The sequence below is a fragment of the Planococcus citri genome, chromosome 4, assembly GCF_950023065.1.
Source record: "Planococcus citri chromosome 4, ihPlaCitr1.1, whole genome shotgun sequence".
Classification (NCBI taxonomy): domain Eukaryota; kingdom Metazoa; phylum Arthropoda; class Insecta; order Hemiptera; family Pseudococcidae; genus Planococcus; species Planococcus citri.
The window spans coordinates 25,525,598-25,541,643 of NC_088680.1; the positions used below are offsets into that span (position 1 = coordinate 25,525,598).

Here is a 16,046-nt window from a genome sequence, read left to right on the forward strand (position 1 = left end):
AGATAAATCTTTTTGGCTGAAGACTTGCACATTTTCTTGTAAAAAATTGATCCATTGAAAACCCACCCACCTCCAGTAAAAATTTGAAAAATCAAAAAAACAACATCTCATCTTCAAAACGAGAGAGCTTGAAAAAGCACAAGAATTACGTTTTTTGTTGCGTTCTAAAGTATCTTACACATTTTTAGCTTATATTCCTAACACACGAAACAAAAGCTATACCAGGCAGACAAGCGTAGGCACAAAATAGACAGACTTATCGTTAAATTAAACGACATGTAAAATTTTTTCTCTCGACTAGGTAAACCACCACCGCTGCTGCCGCCGATACTTGGCTTATTTCGCACGAAAAATATAAACAAAAACAGAAGAAGAAAAAAAACCTAAAATGAATATATTTGTATTCAAGTTAGCAAAGGTATAAAGATTGCGCATCATTTCATGCATACAAATAAGTTGGCGCATCAGTACAGAAAAAAAGAACCTCCAAAGAGAAGCTTTTACATTGTAATACCAAAAAAAAAAAACATCGCTTCTTGCGTTATTTTATTATGATTCGAAACGTAAAAAAAAACTGGAGAAAAAAGTTGTTAAAAATTTCTTCATTATTGAAGGGCAACCGAAAGAAATGTTGGAAAAAAACTTCTAGATAGACTTTTTTTTCTTCTTTCCCTTCTGTGTAGTATACTTTCACGTTAATTTACCAAACTCTGTACGTCTCTAAACTCAGTAATTTCTTCGCAAACTGTGTACCAACCTGTGCAGTGTGTTATTTCGTACGTGTCTGTGCACAGCAGACGTTGAATCTCGTATGGTATCGAAAAACCATAAATCCGATTTAAAATTTTGACTCGACTGATACGAAAACGAAAGCACTTAATCCGAACCAACGTACACTCGTATATGCACATGGACTTGTCATATACTATAAGTAGTACACTATACTTGAAATAAGATGATGATGGTGATGACGACAATGTCTTCATTTTCGAATTTAATCGCATTTTGTAAAGCTGTATACTCACGTAAGTACGAGGTATGCATATCATACGTATGAGGTGTTCATGTTCACTCTCTCACCCTTCGAGCTTCATTCTCGTCATTGCCACGTTTATTTGTAAAAAGTAAACCCTCATCGCGATGAAGTTTACAAATTTCAAGTTCAGATTTTAATTATAAAGTTGCGAATATTGCGGATAGCGAGAGGTGGGGTGGAGTGGGTAACCAAAGTTATTAATTTTCATGATGAAGGATTTCGTGTCGAATGAAGTTATTATAATTATTCTCGTATACGAACCATTTATACTATCATATATGCGAGTGTGTTGTGAAAGGACTAGGGTAAGCAGGGGTGATCGAAATTTCCATCGTGTACATTTTCAAATTAACTCTATCGATTGTTTCGATAATGTGGTTGGTTATGTAATGAGAATGTGAGGAATAAGTAATTGAAATTTTCATTTTAGAAGATATTGCCTATTACATTACGCCTACGTATAGCTATATTTTTAGAGCTATGTGGTGTTGATTAATTTCCTCGTCGAAGTTTGCGGTGAACATGATTTGTTGGCAGAGTTCAAAAATTCATTTTTTGGCGCTTTCGGTATTTGGAAATAGAAAATAGAAGGACGAAATTGCATTAAAAAAAGTATCATCCTTCATTGACCATTCACTTATAGTCCACGCCAACTCAACCAAAAAAGCGATTTTAAAAGTCTTGTCTTTCGATTTCGCTCATTTTTTTTTACAATGTCTACCCACCCAATAAGTAAGAAACCCGCAATCAGTTTGGTCCCAGCCCCCCCCCCCCGAGACGGTTTAGGGCGGTTCCAATTATTTTCATATTATCTCGAAGTACTCAACTTCAGCAGTGCATATCTCCAAACTGCAAAATGCCAGATACTTTTGAAGAGCCAGAAGAAGAGCAAAGACGATACCAACAACTCGACATCGCAAAAATCAAATCAAAACATGTGCAAAAGAAATTCCAAGAAGAACTGGAAAAGCAAAAAGAAGGTATCAAAGAAAAGTGACAAGCATACCCGTTCAACAATGACCATGCTAATTTCGATGTAAATGTCGATCCATCCACATCCATCACTTTTGGATACCACATGTTGATGTGAATTTCGACCATATTTTGACCCAAATGTCGATGTAATTGTCGAGCAATGTTGATCAACATTCATGTTGACAATTGGTCTGACATGGGGTCAAAATTTGCATCAACATGTTGGATCCAAATATGATGGATGTGGATGGATTGACATACATTTGCATCGACATGCTTGACGACAATACCCTGCTAGGAAAAAGTTAAAAAATTAATTTCAAAAATGGAAACTTTTTCCAAAAATGGTCTTCTGAAAGGTGGCCATTGTTTGTGCTGAAAGCAGCATCAACTCGGAGGCCACCTTTGAGAGGTACAGACGGAAAGTTGATACAAAATAAGAAGTTGAACATGAACTCCTTATATTGAGAGGGTGCAATACTTTATCTAAGAGTACATACTTAACTAATACATTTTCATGTCACTGTTAATGTTGTTGTGAAATTTGACATCAACAAAATATGTACATCCACAATATCAACATCATTTTCAAAATTTGAGAAATCTTTAAAAATTTGGTCGGGTTGGCGTTGATGTATTTGTGGACCATCAACTTTCACATTGACATATCATCAACAACTCCAAACTAAGAAGAAATGAGTAATTTTGTAAATTCCATCAAAAAATTGTTCTTCTTTTCAAACAAGATGATATTTAAAAATGTTTACTGAACTTTTAAACGCTAAAACAAAATTTTAATTCTGAAAAATTGGTCGACATAGTTGTGTAAGTAAATTTCAAGCATCAAATTTTACATCAACATGTTGACATTGTATGTCAAGGTATCAGAAATAACGAACAAATTTCAAAAATGTTTACCAATCTGGCTTATTTACAGACAGAAAATTCCTACTAAATAACTAATTGATCACTCTTCTATCATTATATTGGAAAAAAAAAACATTGTCATTGCAAATGTCGATGTCGACAACTGTTGTTTGGGTGGAAGCAAAAGGTTACAACAGCAGCAGAAAAGTCTATTCCACTCAAAGGAAAAAGAAAACACAAACCATGGATGACTCAAGAGATACTGGATCTGATGGGAGAACGAAGAAAAGCAAACAGACCAAGTAGTGAATACATGGTGCTAAATAACAAGATCATGATCTCAAAAGCGGATACTTTCTTCTCGCATTCTGCTCTCATGGTCCATGTTTGACAGGTATACTTCAGAATGGTTCATACATAGGTAATTCTCTTTCTCAGACCTAGACTCATATGATCCTTTGATTTCCCAGCACATTGTCTAGGTTATATTGGAAGCGCTTTTTGCCATTCCAATCCGTGATTCAATCTTTTCATCAGGCCCGGACCCACCCACCGAGTTATCGAGAAAATCTAGGTGAGCCGTAACATATTTGGGGTGACAAGGTAAAAACTGGGCCACTTAAAACATTTCTGAATGAATTTTTATGCTCACTGCTCAGTGTCCTGCACTTTAAAAAATGATATAAAAAAAATTTGGCCATTAATTGAGGAGCCCAAAATCAGGGCTGCTAAAATGGGATATCTTGATGGGCCGCTGAATTTCCCGTGTCCTTGGGTCCTGCCCTGCTCTTCATGATTTCTACCACTGTTGTTTACCAGTGCTTCAAGGTATCTGAATTGGTTTCTTTATTGTCTCCTATTGTAAATCTCATCACTGTGGTCTTGCCTGCTTTTACTTTCATTCTGTATTTTAATCCAGCACTGTTAATTCAGTCGATCATCTTCTGCATCTGCATTTCTGTCCCGGCAAGAATCACTTTGTTGTCTGAGTAACTTATTTTGTTTATTCTCTTGCTGTTGATCTTGAATCCCATTTGTTCTATTCACGCTTCTCTCATTAGTTCTTCTGCGTACTTGTTGAACACTCTAGGTGAGAGGGGGCATGGGCACCCTTGCCTCACACCTCTCTTTATTCCACATCCGTTCTCCGAGCACCCAGTTCTGATTTTGATGTTTGCGCTCTGCTCCCAGTTTAGCATATAAAATATGAGAAAACTGTATTTTCACGCCAGAGGTACAGGGGAAAATCCAAAGAAGAATAAGGGGAGGGAGGAAACGATCGGGGCTGTTAACAACAAACTCATTGGCCAACTCCCCCAGTAAGACCCTGAAAGAAACCGGCTAATATAGATGGAAGTACCTATACACTATCTCCTGTAAAGGAGTGTGACTACATTGACAACAATGATACTTTGATCAACACTGGTTTCACAGTTCAAAAGGGCATTGCATTTTGAACTTTCAAAGTAATTTGAAATTTTCAAAAGTTGAAAGTTGAAATCTCAAAATGGTGTTGTAACTTGTAAGTGGGAGCTACCATTTAAGATTCTGAAAAAATTTCCATACATGTACTTTTTGATGCTTTTTCAAAATATCCAATTTTCGAGATGGGATCTTTCTATAGTGGGGGAGCCCTCCCACCCCCAAATTCGGGCAAAATTTTCAAAAAAATATCGGGGGCATGTAATATATATCAATTTGTACGTTTTCGGTGACACAGAACACGAATATGACGTCAGATTTTTGATTGGACCCCATCCCCAGCCCCCAGAATTTCCCTAAATGAGGTAAAACTTCAAAAAAGTGTTTTGTTTGTGCAACACATGAAATACTTAGTATGTTTTTGGTGATGACATCGAACCGCCACTAACTTCGTTCATTTTCAAACATTTTGCAACCACATTGAATTTTCCAACTTTTAAGGATTATGGAGCGTTCCAAAAATGTTTACAAAAATTCGAACTCCCTTCTCCAGCCCATTTCAAATCTCTAATCAATAAACTACCCTGATTCAAAGGCACAATAAAAAAATACAACTCGAGCATCCATTTACAACATACATATTTTTCGACCATCAAAAAAATTCAGCCTACGTACACATAAAAAAATCTGCACACTTGAAATTTTACGATTATATTTCGCTTTGGTCGACGCAAAAACGTTAAGAGAAAACCCTCTAAGCGCGAAGTCAGGTACAGCAAGGTGAAAGAAGAAAAAAAAATCGGTTGCAAAGCGGAATGTTAATATTTTGAAAGATTTTCCCTACTAAAAATACCTCGTAAAATCAGCATCCGCGTCGTATACAATTTTCAAACGAGTACACGAGAGAGAGAGAAAAAGAGGGGTAGGGGATCTAACCGTAACGATATACATCCAATTTTAAAATATTTATGATCAACTTGGGGTATCCGACACAGTATACGGCGCAATGCCGGCCGATTTCAGCTCGAGAAGGAGCGAGAGAGAAAGAGTGAGGAGGCTAAAATACTACAGGTGTAATATGGAAAACACAGCAGCATTGTCAGAACCGTAACGTGTATCCGGCTTGTGCGAAACGTTCTCTGTGCTAATAGTCTATCCCGGACGCCTGAAACTAGGTCAACATTATACAAAACATCTACTTTTATGGGTATTATTTTTACATTTCGCCAACGCCAATCGTTCCAGCCAACGTCGTCGTGCTGATGTGTCAATAAAAAATATAAAAAAAAACAACCGTTGGTATATACGTTGTTTTATAATACTCCAGAACGATTCTTTTCCTTTCTCTAATTTTTTTTATTTTTTTTTATTTTCATCTGACGTATTTTCTTCGTTGCAAATTAAGCAACATTTTAGTAGGCTATTTCTTTTAATTTGGATTGCTCGCAGCGTTCTTTTTTTTTTTGTTGCAAATTGATCCACAATAATTTTTCATTTTCTTGCTGCCTTCAGCTGAAGTCTATTTTATGTACCTAGTTAGTGGTCTTATTTTTGTAACGGATTGTACGTTTTGAGAATAGAAGGGGAGGGGGAGGGTACAATAATTAGACTAAACTAAAAAAAAACAACACGCGATTCCAACCCATTAAGCAAGGATAAGGTCAACACACCGAAAAATTCGCCAGATTATACCTCACCTAGCAACTTTCTGGTACGAAAAAAACTCATCTCATGCACTAACCAAAAATTCCCGAGGATTAAAATCGGTGGAAAAAAGCAGTTCGGCTCTTAAAATAATCTGCGAAAGTTTCAAATCTTCCGTAGATTTCACGCTGCTCGAAAGTTAACCCAGCTTTATAATATCCGTCGTCGTCGAGGATGAGAGGATGAAAAATACATAACAGGTGTTTGAGATTTATATTCAACGATCGGTGCGCAGACGAAAGACCGGAAATTGAAAACTGATGTAAAAGATACGCATTACTATAAATCCCAAGAAAGGACGAAGTGGCGGGAAAAGGTGCAGGCGAATTCGGTGGCTTGGAAAAAAAAAACCGAACACACTCGTACAGGGTAGAAATGCCTTCGAGTTTATTTCTCTAGCTCGGATATCAAAATCCAGCGAAATTATACCACGTTGTAATTTTCATCGTAGCTTTCGAGCCAATTAAAAGCATCGCGAGCTACTCGATGATTTACCGAAGCCTCTTTAAAATAAACCAAACGGACGTAATTTAAGCCAAAGTTCAACTCGATTGCTGTTACATTTTTAACGATAAAATCATTAACTAAATGCACTACGCCGTCTTCCCTCTGATCCACTATTTCGCACTACGAATAGATGGAAATATTGTTCGCTTGATCTACCTACCTAGAGGTACGTTAGAACATCGCCTTTACACAAATTACCCGTCTTAAATCACCGACCGATCTTATTTCACTTACACTTGTACACCAAAGAGTCAGGCCATAAGGCTCGCTTTCGTTTACCGACTAGAAAGTCTACACTTACTCTTTGCTATACCGCTTGCTGATGCCGCCTTAATTAATGATGTTGTTTCTCAGTTGGCTGTAGAGAAAGAAAATTCAACGCTCGAGCTTTAGCAGTCGCTCGTTTACGCAGCTCAGGTAATTATTCAAAAGGTAAAGGAAGCAAGTGCTTTGGCGTTTCGTATCGAATTACGCGACCTTAAAATGCCTGTACTTGTGAAGTACAGGGTGTACTATAACGAATGACTCTTCTGCAAACGATTGAGTAGGCAACCTATTCTGAGTGCAAGTATATACATATGCATTAGGGTGGTTCTTATTTTCGAAGTTGGGGATTTTCCTCCCTCTCAACCCCCAAAGTGGTGACTTCTGGTGAGAAATAATTTCCTATTTTTCATTTTTTTTCATCTCCGAAAAACTCGGGCTGCAGTGGGCCTTTCAATTTTCAAAAATTTTATAAAATACTAATTCGCTATTAAATTTGAAAATTTAAAAATTTTAAGTCGTGTTATTATCTCTAAAAAGTCTCTTTTGAGTGAAATACACTCTCATGACCATTTTAGCCCCCTCCATTGAAAACCAAGTTGACCTCCTGAAAAAGCTGAAATTTAATGTAAAATACGAATTTAAGCTATTTTAGGGGACAGACTTGGTTTTCCAGTGAGGAGGTTAATATCCTCATGGGAGTTCATTTTACTCAGAAGAGACTTTTTAAAAGTGTTAGAACTTGAAATTTTTAATGTAAGTTTGAACATAAATTACGAAGAAAAAACAATTGTCGAGAATATTAGAAACCGCTGATAATTTTTTTATGAGATATGTTTGCGACATACTTATACACTTCAGCAAAACCACCAAAAAATTCAAAAATTTATATATTTTTTCAACTTGTCAAAACTGTTTCAAACGTAGGTATAATAAATTAAGTGTCACGTTCAAACAGAAATTTATTTTAAACATTTAATTATATGTAGTTACTTTTAAGTAGATAAGGTAAGTGCTCAAATGCGACCACCTACCCTAAAGTGGTCACTTTGGTATTCAACTGAAAAAATTAGGGACCAAGTAACTAGGGATTTTGCCTTTGGTAAGTTTGATACTTGAGTTATGACATCTGTTGCTTTATATACGCGATTTCTTTATACTTTCAGAAAAATAATCCTCACCTTGGTAGAGAGAAATGATAAAATGCTGATTACTCTACAGTCTACGTATTATTGTATTTAATAAAGAATTGGAGAACAAACTGCGATACTTCATCCATGACAGAGTTCGACATGATCCGGACCATTTTCAAGAATTTGAACGTAATGTTATTCATTTTTTCCCCTAATTTTATAAGTATAGGTAATTTTAAAAAAAGAAAAAAGATTTCAAATGAAAATTATTTTATTCAATGTTATTTCAAATTTAGATTAAATTGATAAAATTGAAATACCTTACCTATCAAAATGAAAAATTCGTCGTAAGTACGTACACCGATCAACATGCAATGCAGGGATTATTTTAAGAATTTTTTGGAGCTACACAAACACAACCAGGATAATTTTCTGTATCAAGATTCCCCCCTTATTTTTCCAACTCTCCCTGATTTTCTTACCACCCCCCCCCCCTCAACAGCCAGACAAAGTTAGTCGAAAACTATCTATTCTGTTTTTCTGATTTCAACATTTTTCAAATTCAATCATAGGTTTTTTTAAAATGGGGATTGCGTATAAAATAACAAAATTGGCCCAAGCGAAGCGAGGGCGAAAATTTTGAAAATTTTGTAGTTCGAAAAGTAGAACAATATCAATTTTAATGTAAGAATTCAGTTTTTCTGATCTCAACTGTTGAAAAATTTCATCGATAATTTCTTGAAACTTGAAGAGTGAAGAAAATTAAATTGACCCGAGCGAATCGAGAGCAAAAGCCTTTTGAAATTCGCTGTTTCAATAAGCAAAACAGCAATAATTTTGATGTGAAAAGTCAGTTTTTCCCCCACTGATACGTAGGTATTTTTAACAGTTTGAACAAAAACATTTTTCAAGCACAATATTAGCTCTTTTTTCAATTTTTTTTTTCATTGAAAAACTCCCAAGTAAATCAGTAAATATCTATTTTTGGTACTACACAAATATGTTGGTACTGCACAACAAATTTTTGGAACTACACAAAATGTGCGGAGCTTCAAGTTAAAATAATCACTGATGCAATGTGGGATATTACTTGTTGCAAAATGGAAGAGAATACCTACTACTATTTTCAATTTTTCATATTTGTATTCAAAGACTCTAATGGTGATAAAAATTTTAAACGATCCGATTTTTCGGATCACTCAGTATTAGTTCGAGATCTGTGTCCGTCATCTTCGCCGGACTCTGATTTATAATTACGTATTACGATTTGACTGTCGTGCCGTTTGGTAAATCCTTTCACAATACTCAGGCCGTGGCTTTTCAGATCTTTTTGAACGTTTACATTCTGGAAATCTATTCCGACACGTTTTCGCAAAGTTAACAATAATTTGCGAGAGGTCTACCCTGGGGTCAAAAGCTATTCTGCATACGTTGTCGACGATCTCGTTTATAGGTCCTATGATTTCGGAAGAGAGCGCTTGCACAAAACATTCGCTCGTAAGAAATACATTTATGCCATCTCGATACTTAGCACCAACAAAAGTACGGATTTTTCTCTTGACATTCTGAAAGGATTGAAAATAATAATTGGTGAAGAATTTGTGAACGTAAATATAATAATAAAAGTTCAATGCAAATTCCTAATAATCATATGAGTAGGTATAATTAATATTCATGAAAATCCATCTTCTAGTCTCTTTTTTTTTACCCATACCTAGTGGTTTAATATTGCACCTTCAGAGTAATAAGGTTACTTGAAAAAAAAACACAACATCCCACAAACATAACTCGAGGTACAATATAAAAAATCGAGCAAAAAACCGAAAAATTAGTGTTTTGAAATAACTTGAATATGATGAAAATCAATTGTCAAGATGACATAATGAGACATTTTCGAATTCTAAAACGTTATGTATGTCGAAATTTTCTTCCTTTTGCCTCAGATTTCGTCTCGGCTCATTTCTCTCCCCTCCTCCATTTTTTAAAGGCCGTTTTTACTTTTAAAAAATTCGAATTTTTTCAAAATCTAAATGGACTACATTTTTCCACTTCTTACATACAATCGGTGTGAATTTAATTCGATCTTGAACCCATTTTTGAAAATTGACATTCTTGAAAGATTTAGAGCTTCAGCTTATACAAAAACAGCAAAGTATTTCTTACTTGAAGTAAAACGCAGGCGAATGAATCAACTCGAATATATACTTTGAACCAAGAAATCAACCGAATAATTATACGCAGCGTATTTATAGTTACTAATAGCAAAACATTTCTTTCAAATTTCACCAAGAACGAAAATAAGTCGCATTATCCATGCAAATAAATTTTCGTAAAAACGCGAACATGACAGTTACAAAAAAAATTGCCAAGACTGCTAACAACCACTGATAATTTTTTATGGGCTATTGTTACAATAAGCTGCAATATCCGCGTAAACAAATTTTCGTAAAAATGCGGACATGACAGTTAGAAAACAGATTATCGCATGCACATCATATATCAACTGCGAAGAAAAAAAAATTGTCAAGACTGCTAGCAACCACTGATAATTTTTTATGGGCTATGTTTACGACAATATTTTGAATAAAAGCATTAAAATGCACGCCTATTCAGGTTTCTCCAGTCCAATTTTTCAACAAATTGTGAGTAATAATAATAAACACTTAGGTAGTGTTCAACTTTTCCTTGTAGATAATTCGATTTTTGGATCATGTTACGCAGCTTTTGATTGAATTTTTCACGAAAAACCCAAATATTGGGCAACCCCTCCCTCAATGTGGCTCTTAGAGGGGTCCAACTGCAAATCTAACTTCATATTCGTGTTCAGTAAGTTTGATTCATATGATAACGATACCCATATTGTCGATCTTCTTTCACCCCAAAATTGGGTTTCAAGAATTTGGTTGGTTTTCTACTGTTTTTGGTTGTCTGCATGTAAAATTACAGAATTATATCACTGGCAGTATCGCTTTTTAGTGTGCGTAGCACACTATTGGTTTCGCTTTGAGAAATGAATGTTCTTTTAAACTATCCGACCGTTTTTTGTTCCTATTGGACAGAATATGAGAATCATTAAGGCGGAGGGTAGGTATAGATTATTTTTCATTCAATTTGGATAGGTAATTGCTGAGTAATTTCAATTTTAGGTCATTATTTTAATGCATTAAATCCTAAAAAAGGGTAAAGTGGACTAACTTGTAAAACACTCCGCTCATTGTCATTGTACCCTGCTATACCCCTGGTCTATTCCATCACTGCTTTTCAAATCAACTGTCTCATTGTACCCTGTTACACCCCTGGTCTATTTGCTATATATTCTAAGTGTGAGTGGTTGGGGGGGGGGGCGTTTACCAAACAAATATATTCTTCTAATACCCTAACCCTCCACGTGTACTCATAGTCGAGTGGTTATGAGAGTCTGCCCAACCCTGATCTAAACTTGCACAATAATTTTTGAACCAAACAAAACTGAATCAAAAGAGCATGCAAAGCAGAAAACCGCATATCACCAGCCAAAGAACTTCAGGTGCTGAAGTAGGTACATTTTTTAAAAACCAAATTTTGGCCAAAAATGAAAAAAAATCAGAACTTTACCAAATTGTCGAGAATATCTGAAATCGCTGATAATTTTTTTATGAGATATCTTTGCGACATACACTTCAGCAAAACATTGATGTTATTTTTCCAACTTTTCAAAACATGCCTCAACGTAGGTAGAGGTACCTACCTACGACTTACGAGTAATAAATTAAGAGTCACGTTCAAACAAAAATTTATTTTCAACGCATTTAGTTATTTTTGCATAGATAAGGTACCTAAGTGCCCAATGGCCACTTCGGTGTTCAACTGAAAAAATTAGGGGGCAAGCAGGGATTTTGCCTGATTATAAAAATTAAAAATTATCCGATTTTTCAGATCACAGTTCATTTTTATCCTTGATTCCGATCACTTCTAGTTCGTGATCCATGATTCCGATTACTTTTAGTTCGTGATCCGCGACGCGTGTCGGATCCTGATGCACGATAACTTGACTTGGACGGTTTCAGTTCTGAAATACCCTTTATCGTTTTACAATAAGCCGGTACCTTTTTAGGACTTTTTTTTGAAGGACGACATTCTGGCAATTTATTCTGACATTCATTCACAACTTTGAAAAATATCGAGGGTTCGAAAACTATTTTGCACACATCGCTGACGATCTGCCTTGCGGATGATGTGGTTTTGGCCGAAAGCGCTTGCACAAAACATTCGCTAGTAAGAAATACATATGCCACCTCGATACCTAGCACCAACAAAAGTATGGATTTTGATAAAATAATATAATTACACGTATGAAGGGTATGACGAATAAAGCAGATTGGCATAAGATAGGTACTTACCCCAGCTCACCTACACTTTACCGAATAGATACTTACACGCGACGAATATATTAAATTAACAAAAGATACACGATTACGTGCTGAATTCGATATATTTGAGTTTAATCACACAGAAATACACGTCAATAATCAATAATTCCACGAACTCGTGCGAAATAGGGGAAAAATAGCACAAAGGGGTCACTTAACACGATAACTATAGATAACAAGAATACTTTTAAACTTGGGCCCGGAGGTCACAAATCTAATTAGCACATTTACTTGGCAACTCGCGGACAACCGTTTAAGAACTGCGAATTGGTCCAGTCGCAAAAGATGCTGCTCAGCCTCTTCCGCGACTGTACCAATCAGTGTTACCCGAAATAGAAGGGTTAAATACTCTAATATTACGAGTTTCCGGGTATAGGCATAAGTCTCAGTCTAACATATGCCCCAGCGTGAGTTTACTTAGCGGTCAGTGAACCAGCTGAGCAAATCACGGTAGAACAAAGGCTCGACTATGCCTTGCCGGTAACTCGTCCATAGTGGACAGCCAATTGTCCGCTACGGACCTATCAGCTGCCCCCCATGGTTTCTCGGGTGAGAACAAAAGGAGCAGAGTAAACTCAATAAAATTTCAAACCCACGAGCGTGGTAGTTGTCCAGGTAGTCGAAGCTGCGAGCCACTGGATCACCAAACGACGGACGAGGTTCAATGAGCCCAGTATGAACGTAGTTCAAAAACCTTTCTACCTACTAGCTAAAACAACTCCAAATTACGAAGAAGACTGAACTGGTACCTTTTTTGATTTCAGAGACCTCCCAACGGATCAAAAAATGACCAAAACGCAAGTTCTTGAAGATTTATACGATATGTAGTCAGAATGAAGAATCGCCAAGAAAAATCGTGCACGAAAGGTAATAAATTCGTCGTACTATTGTGTACTATTACTTCGATATACTAGAAAATTATTCTAATTCATCTTATACTTCGTAGCAGTTTGGTTAATTCAATATTATATTATTTTGTTCTAGATTATGATTATCAGCAGATGATAAGAGTGTTTGTATCGAATTCGTGGATTAATTATACGTAAATAATTTTAAGTAATATTACTTAAAGCTGGATGTGAACTGTTAAAATTCAATAAAATTAGTCTATCTTGAACTGTTTTTTATTTAATCAATGGCACAAAATTCAAATTCGTTATTATGGTTTACATATGGTCACACAAAACTATTGTTGATTACATTTAACAAAACAAAAAGAAAAAAAAATTCAAAAACTACATAACAGAGAAAAAATCAGTTCACACATAACATAATGCGCAACGTATATACAGGGTATCGAATAGTTGGTCATTAAGACCAAAGAAGCGTAACAATTAACGTACAAAATTCATAATTAAACAATAAAAACATGCCAAAGTTGTTCGATACCAAAAAAAAAAAAAAAAATTTTGATTATAAAATAAGCGAGTAAATACTCTTATAGCGATAGGGATAAATATTTCGTGTCGAATAATTCGAGAAAGCTCTGTAGAATACGTATAGAAAAAATTAAACAGAAAAAATTCAGTCTTAACAATTAGGAATGCTTAACAAAAAGTAGCTTAATGGGTATCTCGATATAAGAACTATGAAATCGGTACGATTATCGAACATAATTTGAGATCTTCGAAATACATTAATTTTTTACTCAAATAAACAACATGTAACCGTACTTTTCCAATTCTGGGTGGTATTATCGCGAGTAACGAATATTAGAATATAATTCACGAATTTTTATCTTTAGCTAAACGAGCAGAATTGGAAAAGTAATTACTCACAGCGTTATTCCATAACAGTATCGTCGTCATTGCGGTTGTCATCGCTAGGCATACTCGCGTCGGAATTGAGTAATTCTTCTTCGGAGCGCGATGGCTGGCGAATAATCTCGTTATCTGGGATGCTGTGGTCCGTAGGGATTGGCGAGGTCGATGATATTTGCTCAGGGATCGAGGCAGCGTTAGATGTTGATGCAGTGTCCGCCGGCAGTGGCGATACTATTGCGACGGAGACGTATTTGGAAAATGGTACGGTGCCAGCTGATGACTTCCGTTTAGGTTTCGTCGGAGTTGGTGGCTTTTCTTCCTTAGCTTTTCCGTTTCCTTCGGTTGGTGCATCACTATCGGATTGTTGCGGATCGATAATGACAGGTGAATTGCATGGTGCTTTCCCACCTGAATTTTCGGTATCGTATACTGCGAAATCAGAGGAGTCCGAGTGTTCCGATCTGGAGTCGTAGTCACCTGATGCGTTATTACCAAATACAGCATCCGGTGTGTTGATTGATTGATCGCGCGTATAAATAAATTGATGGCACATCCATTTGGCGAATTTCGAGTAGTCTTGACGGTCGTGATATGGTCCATTTTCGTCGCATTTGGTCTGGTCGGGTAGAAATTTGTACGGTTCGATAATATAATACTTTCCGCCGAATACCTGTTGCCAGTTTACTCTGATCGTCGAGTCGATTTCCGCATATTGTACGTCAGTTTGATTTTCGTACCGCATCGATTTTACTGCGTAAAGTTCCGTTACTCCTTTCTTCTTTAGGATTCGAATCAATTGTGAGAACTTATCTTGGTACACCGATGCTGGCATTCCCATAAATCCGTCGAAAGTACCGATAGCGATCATGACGCGACGCGGTAAGGTGAAAAAACCGTTGAGGGTTTTTACCAGATCGACTATGGAGAGTTCGCGGCTGTACAATCCTGCATGTAAATATGGTCGAATTTTACGGTGTTCCAGGATGAAATCCATGAGGCCATATATAAATCCGTCTCCAATGAGCAAGACGTCTTTGGCGGCAATCGCTGTTCTGATCACGTCTTGGGACACGAACGTACCGAGCGTCGTAAAGTACTTCGCGTACGCGTTCAATGGGTAAAATGGCTTTAGTACCGATGATGAAATCCCAAACTTCTTAAGAAACTGTTTGTGATTCTTGCCTTGATTTTCAACTGTCGATTTTTTTGCATAAAAGACCTTCTTTGGGTATTCGATATCGGGTTTTTGGATAGGTGTTGCGTTGTCTGGCGGCGACGGTTTTCGAGCCGGTGGTGTTGGTCGCGCTGGTGTTGTGTTTTTCGCGTGGTTTGTAGAATTGCGACGATTACCCACCTGTGTATGAATCGGTGTTTTGTTAGTATTTGTCGGACGACCATCGTTATCGTAGGTTTGACGTTTGTATTCGTTGGGCGATTGTTTTTGCGTGGCATGTTGGCTCGCATAGCGACCGGTATTCTGCTTCTTCGGCGTCGAGGTTTGGCTGCGCGATGGTGACCGAGAGCGATGATTCGATGATGACGACGAATGCGGTTGGTTCAAACGGTTTTGGGCCGAGTAGCGGTCGGATGATTGCGAATATTTTGAACGGTCTTGGGCAGGTTGGCGGTCGGATGATTGTAAAGCTCGCGTCGTTTCTTTATTAAGGAGTCGATCGATGGTCGCATCACGCGATTGGAGTAATCCAACGAATCCCTGCACCTTTCGTTCATACTCCACTGTTGTCGCCTCGTAATTTGCCAGCTGGTTTCTCGCTGTTTGCAAGTCTGCGCGAAGTTCTTGGGCAGATAAACCGTCGTCGTACGGAAGAGATGCAGTGAGTACATGTAGTGCATTTACCTGGTGCTCAGATACCTGTCGATGACATGAATCGTTTGGGCAGTGGATAAATTTCCCCTTTTGATCGACAAAATTAGATTTACGAAACAGCGAGTCGATGCAAAAACG

General features: G+C 36.9%; 1 protein-coding gene and 1 long non-coding RNA gene across 2 annotated transcripts in view; both read right to left on the minus strand.

Annotated features, from left to right (window-relative positions):
• LOC135842966 (protein O-mannosyl-transferase TMTC2-like) overlaps positions 1 to 16,046 on the minus strand; it is a 533,307-nt gene that overhangs the window by 284,610 nt on the left and 232,651 nt on the right. The gene's annotated exons all lie outside the window — the stretch shown is intronic.
• Positions 8,162 to 10,517, minus strand: LOC135844492 (uncharacterized). The gene is made up of 2 exons (XR_010558547.1): positions 10,072 to 10,517; positions 8,162 to 9,473 (listed from the first exon to the last, which is right to left on the minus strand). It is a non-coding gene; the product is annotated as an uncharacterized LOC135844492 (long non-coding RNA).